Here is a 12,500-nt window from a genome sequence, read left to right as displayed (position 1 = left end):
GTTTTATTGATATAATATGATATTATATCAATATAAAGAATAAAAATTCAAAATTTTATATTCTCTTTTTGGAATAGAACACGTTAATGATCCTTCCGCAGGTTCACCTACGGAAACCTTGTTACGACTTTTACTTCCTCTAAATGATCAAGTTTGGTCATCTTCCCGGAAACATCGGCAATGCCGAAACATTGCCGCGCACCAGTCCGAAGACCTCACTAAATCATTCAATCGGTAGTAGCGACGGGCGGTGTGTACAAAGGGCAGGGACGTAATCAACGCGAGCTTATGACTCGCGCTTACTGGGAATTCCTCGTTCATGGGGAATAATTGCAAGCCCCAATCCCTAGCACGAAGGAGGTTCAGCGGGTTACCCGGGCCTTTCGGCCAGGGAAGACACGCTGATTCCTTCAGTGTAGCGCGCGTGCGGCCCAGAACATCTAAGGGCATCACAGACCTGTTATTGCTCAATCTCGTGCGGCTAGAAGCCGCCTGTCCCTCTAAGAAGATTTATTTGTACGTCGGTAGTAAAAACCACTCGACCGAAATCGAGGGCCTTCAAAATACCAGAAAGTACGCCTATTTAGCAGGCTAGAGTCTCGTTCGTTATCGGAATTAACCAGACAAATCGCTCCACCAACTAAGAACGGCCATGCACCACCACCCACCGAATCAAGAAAGAGCTATCAATCTGTCAATCCTTCCGGTGTCCGGGCCTGGTGAGGTTTCCCGTGTTGAGTCAAATTAAGCCGCAGGCTCCACTCCTGGTGGTGCCCTTCCGTCAATTCCTTTAAGTTTCAGCTTTGCAACCATACTTCCCCCGGAACCCAAAAGCTTTGGTTTCCCGGAAGCTGCCCGCCGAGTCATCGGAGGAACTTCGGCGGATCGCTAGCTGGCATCGTTTATGGTTAGAACTAGGGCGGTATCTGATCGCCTTCGAACCTCTAACTTTCGTTCTTGATTAATGAAAACATTTTTGGCAAATGCTTTCGCTTCTGTTCGTCTTGCGACGATCCAAGAATTTCACCTCTAACGTCGCAATACGAATGCCCCCATCTGTCCCTATTAATCATTACCTCGGGGTTCCGAAAACCAACAAAATAGAACCGAGGTCCTATTCCATTATTCCATGCACACAAAAAAAAAAAAAAAAAAAAAAGAGAGTTGCCTCCTAAGCATCACTACGTGAAGCTTTCGACTATGCTGTACCTCGCAATTGCATACCAGCATTTGTTTAGTCTCATTCATCGGCTTGCTCTTTTCGCTATTTTAAGTTTTCCACATTCTTACTATCGATTTGGCTGTGGTGTTTATTTATCCTCGCATCCTCATGCGAGAACACGAGTGGACCTACATTTTTAAGTGGGATCCGAACCACTGAGTGTATATTTTTACTCCACCTCTATTTTCGATGTCTCTATATATTGTTCAATGCTAAGGGATTTTTCTGAGGGTTTTGTTTGCCCCCATTACGCGTCCTCCCCTGGAGACGGTTGTAGCTCGAGTTCCCGAGCTTCCATGGCTATTTTCTCTGTAAGTAGATCTTTTGCAAAGTCTTGAAAGATCCGAAATGATGTTTCATTTTGAGCAAGCTTTTGTACGTCCATCACGCGCATGTCCAACAGCTTCATGTACTTCTCTCTCAGGAGATCGTACCTGTCGCAGTCGATCAGAACGTGAATGTCCGTTTCTTCTTCACCACAAGGGCATAGATCTGAATCTATGGATCCCTGCTTGTGAAGTCTGCTCTTGAAGTTGCCATGGCCAGTCATGAACTGGATGACAAATCTATTTGGAAGAAGCCATTCAGCTTTCATCCGTGTGATGACGTTTGGCAGATATTTGAAAGTGGTTCTACCCTTTTCAGAGTTTTCCCACTCTCTCTGCCACATTTCGTTGATTTTACTATCGATGTCTTTCAGGACTCGTGCTTTCCATTTTTCTAGCCTCTCCCCGGAATTTCGCGTCTCGGGGTCATGTACAAGATCCTCGATCTCTATTTTCTTCCCTTTTCTCAGATTATATTGCGCTGTTCTGCGGATACATTCCAGCGTGACGGGCACATTCCCCGTCAGAACCGTCAGCGCTTGCGCGGAAACGGTTCGATATGCACCTGTGACTTTGATCAGTGCAAATCTCTGAGCCATGTCAAGTTTAACCTTGACATGTTTTAGCATTCTATCGTGCCATCCTGCTGCCGCATAGGTAGCTATCGGCACGAAGAGACCTTTGTATATTGTTCCCATCGCTTTTAGACCTATTCCCCATTCTCTTCGGGCCACTCTACCTAGCCTTTCAAATAGGTCCTTGGTTCGCTCGGAGATTTTTCTCACGTGTTCTTGTACACTTAAGCCTGTACCGAAGGTGATTCCTAGGTACTTGTAGAGTTCTGTTCTTTTCACTCTGATTCCTTTAATTCTGACGTCCGGAGACGTCTTTTTGTGAAAGTTCCCTTTTGCAAGTAACATTTCACACTTATGTGCAGCAAGCGTGAGCTTGTTCTCGTCACACCAACTAACTATCGCATCTAGTGCGGCTTGGCCTTTTTTCTCTAAATCTGTTCTGCTGTGTCCTTCAATTAGAAGTACTTGATCGTCAGCATAAGCTAACGTCTTGTAGCTCATATTTTCAAGCATGTTCAGATTTGAGTCGAAGATGAGGTTCCAAAGCGTGGGTCCGATGACTGAGCCCTGAGGGCAGCCTTTATTGACAGGCTTGATAGCCTCACGAGCAGACTCCCTCATCATTACCTTCCTGTTACAGAGGTAATTGTTGATGAGCAAGTATAGCTTTTTGGGGCAATTTTTCTCTCTGAGCGCTCTCAGAACACTGGGCCACCACACATTATCGAAGGCACCTTTTATGTCGAGGAAAATGACCATGACGTATTTTTGATTTGAGTTTTTCACTATATTTCTGAACTGGACTATGGCGTCTTCCGTGGATCTACCACATCTGAAGCCATATTGATTTTGGGATAATTGTGGTTCAATTACCCCAGTTAGTTTGGTTAGCATAAGTGCTTCCAGTATCTTACCGAGGATTGGTAGGAGACAGATTGGCCGATATGACGACGGGTCCGTTTCGTCTTTGTCGGGGCCCTTCTTAATTGTTACTACTCTCCCGATTTTCCAGGAATCTGGAAAAAGGGAGTGTATAAGACAGGCGTTGTATATTTTAAGCAGGTCTTCGCTTATTATTGGCATTGCAGCTTTCAATATGTCCAAGCTGAAGTTGTCTGGCCCGGGGGCTTTTTTCAACTTCATCTTGTTTATGCATGCTGTTAGCTCTTCTTTGGTGAAGAGTCTCATTTCGCCTTCTGGTGTTTGCTTGTTCAGAGCCCGGACTCGCCTCTGGCCCTCCGTCTCTCCATCCTCGCCGTCTTCCGGAAACAACTTATCCATCATGGCTTTGGCCGTAGCTTGCCAGTCAGTAGTGTACTCATTGTCGCACTTTATGTTATTTATTACATCTTTGGTCTTTATTTTTCCTGTCTGGAGTTTGTATACAAAACTCCATGGATCCTCGTTCCCGTTAAGGGTAACGAATTCTTTCCATTTATTTGTGCGTGCTTCGAAAATGTTCTGTGTGTAGATCCATTTCTCCCTTCTGTATTCTTCGAGTTTTTGTGCTCTCTTTGTAGGATCTTTAGTCCTTTGAAGTTTCCTTCTAGCCCTGTATGCCACTTTTTTGAGTCTTGTGAGCTCAGGATTCCACCATGGAACCTTCCTGGCTCGACTATTCCGAATAGGAATGGACGTGTTGCAGGCTTTCCGTAGTGCTTTACTGAGGTGTTTTACCTGCTCGATGACCTGGGTTCGGTTAGTTAGATCGTTATACGGTTTGCTATGCCACTCTTGCATTAATCGCTCCGTAAAGAGATTCCAGTCGGCTTTACTCGTCACATACCCTTTGCAGCTGTCGCTGCTCTGGGTAGTGACTATTTTCACGTTTTTACTGGATTTAATTGTGAACGTGATTGCTCTGTGATCGCTGGATGTCCACCCATCGTGTACTTTCCATCCGGAGATGTTTTCATACATTTTAGGTGTTGCCAGCGTCACATCTGGGTGACCTTCTCCGACTTCCGATGAGACGGTAGCCGTGTCCCCCTCATTTACGACCTGCAATCCCCACTGGGCGATCAATGCTTCGAGTTTTTCACCTTTGGTGTTTGTCTTCTTTGCTCCCCATAGGGTGGAGCATGCATTAGCATCTATGGCAATTAAGAGTTCTTTACCTCTCAGCTGTTCCATCACTTTTTGCACGTGATCTATATGTCCATCTATGTCTTGGCAGAGTTGGAAATATCCACTTGCCACATACGTGCTTTTGTTGTTGTGTATCAGCTCAGCGATCACAAAGTGTGTGTTACACAAGTGTCCGAGCTTTGTTACTGTGATTTCTGGGTTTATAACAGCTATAATCGCCCATGGTGGTGTATTTCCATGTTTAACGATTCTTGTACCCATTCCAAGGCCCTCTATACCGTTTTTGTTATTATATGGTTCTTGGAGCAAGAGTACATCATACCCTTTTGTCACGGCTATTTGCCGGATTTCAGGCATGACTTTTCTTGCTCTTCTGCAGTTCAGTTGCACTACTTTTAGACCTACATCCACCTGTGGATTTTTAGAATGTTTATTGTCCATAATCTATTCTTTCGACTAGTCTCTCCAAGGCCTGCTTATATGATGGGCAGTCCTTGAACGTGGCTACATGGTTATGTGGCTTCTTAGATTTGTGGCAGTTTACACATTTGTGTTCCTGCACATTTTGTTTGTTTGGGCACTCAGGCCCCTTGTGTCCCACTGTTGCACAAATCGAGCAACAAGAATCTCTCTCGCAATGCTTCGCCAAGTGGCCGAAGCCTTGGCATTTGAAGCATCGCGTGACGAGAAGGAAGTCACGGATTCTACAAGCGTTCCACTGTATATAAAGACGCTGTTTTGCCAATATTTTATTCCTCATCTGCGGAGTAACCTCCGCAACCCAGTTCGTGGTTTTACCACCATTCTTTCCCGTTTTAAATTTCAGAGAAAATTGCTTCTCAAAAAGCTCTTTGCTCTCTGCTAGCCCATTTTGCTCATAGACAGCGCTGCCCAACTCAGCCTCTGTCATTTCTTTAGGAACATCATATATGATGATCCTTGGGAGCCTCTTTTTTGGCTCCTCAATCGAGAAAGTCTTCGTCAGATTTTTACTCTGACCAAGCCTCTGCGCTTCGTTTTCTGTTGGGGTCGTGATAACGATTCCCCATTTAGTCGTACGGATGTTCTTGATCCGTACCTTTTCGGTGTTCGGGTTGAACACCTTCATTAACTGGCTTTTCGCTTGTCCCATGTTTTCGAACTCTTTCGAGTTCTTCGGTTTGAGGAACACGGTTTGCACCGGTTCCTTCCTCATTGGTTGTGCTTTGGCTGGCAGCCGTGGGGCTGTCAGCTTTCGCACAATACCGGCGTATGTAACGCCCGGCTCTTTTTTCTGGGTTGTTACCCCGACTTCCCTCAGGGAGTCCACGCTTCCCTGCAGCTTAGCACATCGCGCTGTCAGGGTAGCAATAATTTCCATTAAGGAGTCTAGGCTCCTGTCTGCTTTTTTGCCCTGGTCACTTGACGTGTCCAGGGCGTTTTTGATTGTTGCGAGATGCCTGTATGCCGTCCGCGGCACTTTATCAGTGCCGAGGTCAGCGCATGGCACCTCTGGCTCCTCCTCACTCGAGCTATCGCTCTCGAAATGAGTAATCGTCTTCTTTTGCGTTTTCTTAGCTTTTGCCTCAGTGCTATCGCTAGAGGAGGAGCTAAGGTCGCTCCTCGCTCTCTTAAGACTTTGCTCTTCACAGTCCATTGCTGTTGCATGGCTGTCCAGCTTAGTTCCCAATTTCAAATTTTTGTTGGTTTCGATTTTTGCTCGTGTGGACTTGTCCTTGTTAACTTGAATCTTAGTGTTCTCGAGCCTGGATCTTGCGCCCGTCTTTCTTTGTGCAGTGGTTTCTTTGTTATTTGTGTTCGTTGATTTAAGTGCGGTGTTTTTATTTTTGGTATCCATACAGTCAATTTATATTTCATTCATCTTTCTCGCGCTCCAGCCTCCGTGGACCCTCAAAAGTGGCACGAATGTGGTGGCTTCCATAGGATAGCGGACACATCGTGAGAGCTACGAGTCAGATATAGCACGGTTGACTACAAGCTAAACTCGACACCCTCTCCTCATGCAGGATTCCACCCCGCAAAAGTGGGCCCGCATTCTGGGAAAAGAGTGTCTTGCCGCTGCAGCCTCCGCACTCGCCAAAGCCGATTGATCTAGGGCTGGCTAGTCCCTCGACCGCCCGTTTAGCCCAGGAAAGAGACCGAAGCAGCGTGTTGGTCCATCAAATCCGCAGAGATGATTTTCCTCAGCGTACCAGGCACCTCCACCAAGGTTACGGGTTTCCACACACGGCAAACATGCGGGTAGGGGCACCACTCCCTACATTTGTGTGTTCTACAATTAGCAATCTAGTGGTACCGGTCTAGTACCCCATAGGTATCTCCCCCTCGCGTGAGTTTCAGCTCTTATTACTCAGACGCTTGTAGGATGAGGGGGATTCCATGCACACAGTATTCAGGCGAAGATAAGCCTGCTTTAAGCACTCTAATTTGTTCAAAGTAAACGTACCGGCCCACCTCGACACTCAATGAAGAGCACCGCGATGGGATATTAGTTGGACCGCTTTGCTTTCACAAAGCTAAATCCACCGGTAGGACGTCCCACAATCATGTCAGTTAAACACCGCGAGCGGTGAACCAACAGCGTGGCACACAGATTCAACTACGAGCTTTTTAACCGCAACAACTTTAATATACGCTATTGGAGCTGGAATTACCGCGGCTGCTGGCACCAGACTTGCCCTCCAATGGATCCTCGTTAAAGGATTTAAAGTGTACTCATTCCGATTACGGGGCCTCGGATGAGTCCCGTATCGTTATTTTTCGTCACTACCTCCCCGTGCCGGGAGTGGGTAATTTGCGCGCCTGCTGCCTTCCTTGGATGTGGTAGCCGTTTCTCAGGCTCCCTCTCCGGAATCGAACCCTGATTCCCCGTTACCCGTTACAACCATGGTAGGCGCAGAACCTACCATCGACAGTTGATAAGGCAGACATTTGAAAGATTCGTCGCCGGTACGAGACCATGCGATCAGCACAAAGTTATTCAGAGTCACCAAAGTTAACGATGGATAGGTAAAACCTACCACCGATTGGTTTTGATCTAATAAAAGCATTCCTCCCATCTCTGGTTAGAAGTCTATTTTGCATGTATTAGCTCTAGAATTACCACAGTTATCCAAGTAAATGTGAGTACGATCTAAGGAACCATAACTGATTTAATGAGCCATTCGCGGTTTCACCTTAATTCGGCATGTACTGAGACATGCATGGCTTAATCTTTGAGACAAGCATATCACTACTGGCAGGATCAACCAGGGAGCTTCGATTTTTTTTCTTTTAAAATATGAAACTCTTTTCATTTTATTAGGTGTTGATATAACACATTTTTTAAATTAAATGTGCAACACATTTTATTTTGTATTTGTTTTATTAACATTAAATACATTTTGAGGTGTTTTGCTGATTTTAATTTCAAACACTTTCCTCTCATCCACATTTATAAATGTGAAAACATTCATCGTTAGATTTTTAAACGACATGGTTATAAGAAATAACTTTTTTCATTTTGACAACTTTATAATTTTACTTGGAGTGAAGTAAGTTAACGCTCTGTTAAAAAAAAAATGAGTGAAAAAGTAATAATATTATATCCTTTTACACACGAAATATCAAACGCCGTAGCGCGTACCACATAGAGAGTCATTCTGTCTTCGACTTGGACTCGTGGCAATGCTGTGCTATACTATAAGCGAAGTATACTTGGGTATGGGAAGCGAAGCCATTGCCCGACCTAGTATAAAACACGTGCATCAAGAGTCCCGCGTACTTGTACCTGTAGGTCCACTTCGACCGCCTGAACATAGAATATATTGCCCGTTCCATGATTACATTGTCAACCTTTATATGAATAAATATTGAATAATAAATTAATTATATATAAAAGGGAATTTATTATAATTGTGTGCATTCAATTATATACAAATATATATTTTTTTTTAATTAAAAATCCTGTGATGCTATTTTTGCATACCAACAAAAATAGCATCAACATTTAAGTCATCATTAAAAATTAATAATATCGGTTACTTGATAATTTATACATCAGTTATACAGGTTTTATTTTAATTTTGTACATTTAAATATATGAATATATATTTTTTTCAATGAAAAATTCTGTGATGCTATTTTTGCATACCAACAAAAATAGCATCAACGTTCCAAGACATCATTGAAAATTAATAATATCGGTTACTTGATAAATTATAAATTAGTTGTATAGAATTTATTTTTATTTTAGGCATTCAATGATATATGAATATATATTTTTTTCAATGAAAAATTCTGTGATGCTATTTTTGCATACCAACAAAAATAGGATCAACGTTCCAAGACATCATTGAAAATTAATAATATCGGTTACTTGATAAATTATAAATTAGTTACATAGAATTTATTTTTATTTTAGGCATTCAATTATATATGAATATATATTTTTTTCAATGAAAAATTCTGTGATGCTATTTTTGCATACCCACAAAAATAGCATCAACGTTCCAAGACATCATTGAAAATTAATAATATCGGTTACTTGATAAAATATAAATTAGTTGTATAGAATTTATTTTTATTTTAGGCATTCAATGATATATGAATATATATTTTTTTCAATGAAAAATTCTGTGATGCTATTTTTGCATACCAACAAAAATAGGATCAACGTTCCAAGACATCATTGAAAATTAATAATATCGGTTACTTGATAAAATATAAATTAGTTGTATAGAATTTAGTTTCATTTTATGCATTCAATTATATATGAATATATATTTTTTTTAATTAAAAATTCTGTGATGCTATTTTTGCATACCAACAAAAATAGGATCAACGTTCCAAGACACCACTGAAAATTAATAATATCGGTTACTTGATAAAATATAAATTAGTTGTATAGAATTTAGTTTAATTTTATGCATTCAATTATATCTGAATATATATTTTTTTCAATTAAAAATTCTGTGATGCTATTTTTGCATACCAACAAAAATAGCATCAACGTTCCAAGACATCATTGAAAATTAATAATATCGGTTACTTGATAAAATATAAATTAGTTGTATAGAATTTAGTTTAATTTTATGCATTCAATTATATCTGAATATATATTTTTTTCAATTAAAAATTCTGTGATGCTATTTTTGCATACCAACAAAAATAGCATCAACTTTTCAAGTCATCACTAAAAATTAATAATATCGGTTACCTGATAAATTATAAATTAGTTATATAGAATTTAGTTTAATTTTATGCATTCAATTATATATGAATATAATTTTTTTCAATTAAAAATTCTGTGATGCTATTTTTGCATACCAACAAAAATAGCATCAACGTTCCAAGACATCATTGAAAATTAATAATATCGGTTACTTGATAAACTATAAAATAGTTGTATAGAATTTAGTTTAATTTTATGGATTCAATTATATATGAATATATATTTTTTTTAATTAAAAATTCTGTGATGCTATTTTTGCATACCAACAAAAATAGGATCAACGTTTCAAGTCATCAATAAAAATTAATAATATCGGTTACTTGGTAAATTATAAATTAGTTATATAGAATTTAGTTTAATTTTATGCATTCAATTATATATGAATATAATTTTTTTCAATTAAAAATTCTGTGATGCTATTTTTGCATACCAACAAAAATAGCATCAACGTTCCAAGACATCATTGAAAATTAATAATATCGGTTACTTGATAAACTATAAAATAGTTGTATAGAATTTAGTTTAATTTTATGCATTCAATTATATATGAATATATATTTTTTTTAATTAAAAATTCTGTGATGCTATTTTTGCATACCAACAAAAATAGCATCAACGTTCCAAGACATCATTGAAAATTAATAATATCGGTTACTTGATAAACTATAAAATAATTGTATGAAATTTAGTTTAATTTTATGCATTCAATTATATATGAATATATATTTTTTTTAATTAAAAATTCTGTGATGCTATTTTTGCATACCAACAAAAATAGGATCAACGTTTCAAGTCATCAATAAAAATTAATAATATCGGTTACTTGGTAAATTATAAATTAGTTATATAGAATTTAGTTTAATTTTATGCATTCAATTATATATGAATATATATTTTTTTCAATTAAAAATTCTGTGATGCTATTTTTGCATACCAACAAAAATAGCATCAACTTTTCAAGTCATCACTAAAAATTAATAATATCGGTTACCTGATAAATTATAAATTAGTTATATAGAATTTAGTTTAATTTTATGCATTCAATTATATATGAATATAATTTTTTTCAATTAAAAATTCTGTGATGCTATTTTTGCATACCAACAAAAATAGCATCAACTTTTCAAGTCATCACTAAAAATTAATAATATCGGTTACCTGATAAATTATAAATTAGTTTTATAGAATTTAGTTTAATTTTATGCATTCAATTATACATGAATATAATTTTTTTCAATTAAAAATTCTGTGATGCTATTTTTGCATACCAACAAAAATAGCATCAACTTTTCAAGTCATCACTAAAAATTAATAATATCGTTTACCTGATAAATTATAAATTAGTTTTATAGAATTTAGTTTAATTTTATGCATTCAATTATACATGAATATAATTTTTTTCAATTAAAAATTCTGTGATGCTATTTTTGCATACCAACAAAAATAGCATCAACTTTTCAAGTCATCACTAAAAATTAATAATATCGGTTACCTGATAAATTATAAATTAGTTTTATAGAATTTAGTTTAATTTTATGCATTCAATTATACATGAATATAATTTTTTTCAATTAAAAATTCTGTGATGCTATTTTTGCATACCGACAAAAATAGCATCAAGCAAAAATATCACTTATTTTTCCAATTTTCGACTTGTAGAACGATCAAGTATACTATTCTTTGGATTCTAAGATTTTTTTCAAGTGATTATTTTCAAAGTTGGGAAAAATGAAAAATTATTCTAAGTCCCCATTCGTAGTTCTTTTTGATTCGTATTGCTTCGGCGCAAAGTAGGTAGGGACACTTATGGCTTTCTCAATTTTTGGATAGGGACAGCCGGATAGCCGTCATTCAGCATAAAAGCTATTGTTATATGCATAGTTTGATGTGAGGAATGGGAATTGATTGAAATTTTCACCCGCCAATTGCCGGCTGGCCTGATTTTAAGGTTTGAGAATCTTGACAACGATTTTGCATACCGACAAAAATAGCATCAAGCAAAAATATCACTTATTTTTCCAATTTTCGACTTGTAGAACGATCAAGTATACTATTCTTTGGATTCTAAGATTTTTTTCAAGTGATTATTTTCAAAGTTGGGAAAAATGAAAAATTATTCTAAGTCCCCATTCGTAGTTCTTTTTGATTCGTATTGCTTCGGCGCAAAGTAGGTAGGGACACTTATGGATTTCTCAATTTTTGGATAGGGACAGCCGGATAGCCGTCATTCAGCATAAAAGCTATTGTTATATGCATAGTTTGATGTGAGGAATGGGAATTGATTGAAATTTTCACCCGCCAATTGCCGGCTGGCCTGATTTTAAGGTTTGAGAATCTTGACAACGATTTTGCATACCGACAAAAATAGCATCAAGCAAAAATATCACTTATTTTTCCAATTTTCGACTTGTAGAACGATCAAGTATACTATTCTTTGGATTCTAAGATTTTTTTCAAGTGATTATTTTCAAAGTTGGGAAAAATGAAAAATTATTCTAAGTCCCCATTCGTAGTTCTTTTTGATTCGTATTGCTTCGGCGCAAAGTAGGTAGGGACACTTATGGATTTCTCAATTTTTGGATAGGGACAGCCGGATAGCCGTCATTCAGCATAAAAGCTATTGTTATATGCATAGTTTGATGTGAGGAATGGGAATTGATTGAAATTTTCACCCGCCAATTGCCGGCTGGCCTGATTTTAAGGTTTGAGAATCTTGACAACGATTTTGCATACCGACAAAAATAGCATCAAGCAAAAATATCACTTATTTTTCCAATTTTCGACTTGTAGAACGATCAAGTATACCATTCTTTGGATTCTAAGATTTTTTTCAAGTGATTATTTTCAAAGTTGGGAAAAATGAAAAATTATTCTAAGTCCCCATTCGTAGTTCTTTTTGATTCGTATTGCTTCGGCGCAAAGTAGGTAGGGACACTTATGGATTTCTCAATTTTTGGATAGGGACAGCCGGATAGCCGTCATTCAGCATAAAAGCTATTGTTATATGCATAGTTTGATGTGAGGAATGGGAATTGATTGAAATTTTCACCCGCCAATTGCCGGCTGGCCTGATTTTA

Source organism: Diachasmimorpha longicaudata, unplaced genomic scaffold, assembly GCF_034640455.1.
Source record: "Diachasmimorpha longicaudata isolate KC_UGA_2023 unplaced genomic scaffold, iyDiaLong2 ctg00000129.1, whole genome shotgun sequence".
NCBI classification, from domain to species: domain Eukaryota; kingdom Metazoa; phylum Arthropoda; class Insecta; order Hymenoptera; family Braconidae; genus Diachasmimorpha; species Diachasmimorpha longicaudata.
Note: the sequence above shows the minus strand (reverse complement) of the source record.